Source organism: Carassius auratus, unplaced genomic scaffold (genome assembly GCF_003368295.1).
Source record: "Carassius auratus strain Wakin unplaced genomic scaffold, ASM336829v1 scaf_tig00014309, whole genome shotgun sequence".
Lineage (NCBI taxonomy): Eukaryota > Metazoa > Chordata > Actinopteri > Cypriniformes > Cyprinidae > Carassius > Carassius auratus.
The window spans coordinates 170,001-171,860 of NW_020524489.1; the positions used below are offsets into that span (position 1 = coordinate 170,001).

Here is a 1,860-nt window from a genome sequence, read left to right on the forward strand (position 1 = left end):
CTGTGTGATGTTACCTCACATAAAACACTCTTGTTTATCATGAGACGTCACACGAGTAGATCAGAAAGAGGTTGATCAGCAGAGTCTGTCTGTGATCTGGTTCAGTTCAGGTGAAGATCAGTCATTACTGCACCATCTGGAGCTCCTTCAAGAGTCTGCTGCAGACGCCACACACACATATAACATGACTTCCAGCTCATAAAGCCCTTATCTGAAGACGGCTGAGATACCGGGTCAGCGCTGACCTCTACAGATCGACAGATCTCACTAACTCATGACCGATGACCTCTCGGTGACCAAACGCTCCTTCAGCTCCATTAGCACGCTAACAGAGCTAGCATCACCGCAGAGCTTCTACTCATCACACAGCTCTAGGACTTAGGGTTAGGGTTCATTATTACTGTACTAGCATCAGTATTTGAGTCAGCACTTCCATCACACACTGCTTTAGAACGGATGAGTTTTCCTGCATGCTGTTTTAAAGATATGTGGTTTTACTTAGGATGACAACATTGGAGAAGATTCTGGAACACTGCAGTCCTAAGAGACTAACCCTAACACTTCAGGTCCCTTTAGCTGTAGATAAACTGCTGTGTTCAGCATCCTACACTTCATAAAGAAACACAGAAGTGAGGTTTAGTTGTGACAGCATCAGACGGGTGAATCTGTGGCGTGTTTCAAAGCTCCTCATCTGCAGCACAGAAAGACATGCAGATCTCCTCAGACTCCTGCTGCATTTGTGCAGCACACGGAGCAGAAGAAAGCGTTTATCTGCAGCGCGCTGGAACGCCAGACAGCTTCAGACGTGTCGGGAATGTGTGGAAAAAAGCCCTGCTCTCATTCCTCTCCTGAACGTCTCTGAGTGGATTAATAGCCACCTGATGCCCCTGAGTGACTTCAGCTGAGATCTGAGCACCACAGAGAGGTTTCAGTCCCTCGGGGATCAGCTTCACACTAATAACACTCGCACTGCAACCTATATATGCATTTCTGTAAAGATGCATTACTTCACAAAGACCAAAGCAGGCCTGAATGGAGCCAGACAGAGACGGTGAATGAGAAACAGCTGCTGGAGCGAGATCAGATCCAGAAGAGCCCTACAGAACCAGCGTCAGACCGGCCTGCTCTCTGAACAACCACCACACATGAACTACAGCCTGGATCAACTAACACTACTCTGAATTCATTCACTTAATGCAAATTCAGTCAGTAAATGTGTCAGGAGAACAGCTTCTCATTACTGCTGACAGATGAACATGAACGAGTGATCTTAGGATATAGTTTGGCTGAACACACAGTGAGCATCAAGCCTGGAGAATCAACAGATGAGCTTACATCAGAATAACAGATAACACACAATAATGCGTTCAGAAGTATTCATGCTGCAGTGCATGCTGGGAATGTTTCAGCACTATGACACTCTTCGCTCAGACACCTCTGTTGAGTTTGGAGAACGTCTGAGTGAATTGAGTTGGTCTGGGTTTAATGATGTTGTGAAAATCACGATTAAATGAACACAAACATCTGTCAGTGTTGGGAGGATACTCTGGAAATCTGTTACAGATTACTCAGTTTAACATGTAATGAGCAGAGTATTTATTCCTAATACTTTATTAAAGTCATGCCACTGATTGCATGTGATAGTGTTATCTAAAATGTATTTTTCTGAAGGGTTAATCATTCTCATAATCATCACGTTACAGTCAAACTCTGATTACTGACAGACATTCACAATCCTCCAACACTTAAGATCATAATCATTTAATTATTATAAATCAGACTCTTTTTACTTGGAGGATAGTTCTGAGGTTAAATCATAAGATCTAGTTTAATAGCTATGAAACTGTTTTGAAATCAGAT

General features: G+C 43.3%; 1 pseudogene; it reads right to left on the minus strand.

The window, feature by feature from the left end:
• The window catches only part of LOC113074352 (collagen alpha-1(XI) chain-like), a 25,375-nt pseudogene extending 25,057 nt beyond the window's left edge, over nt 1-318 (minus strand).
• Nucleotides 319-1,860: the final 1,542 nt, after the last annotated feature.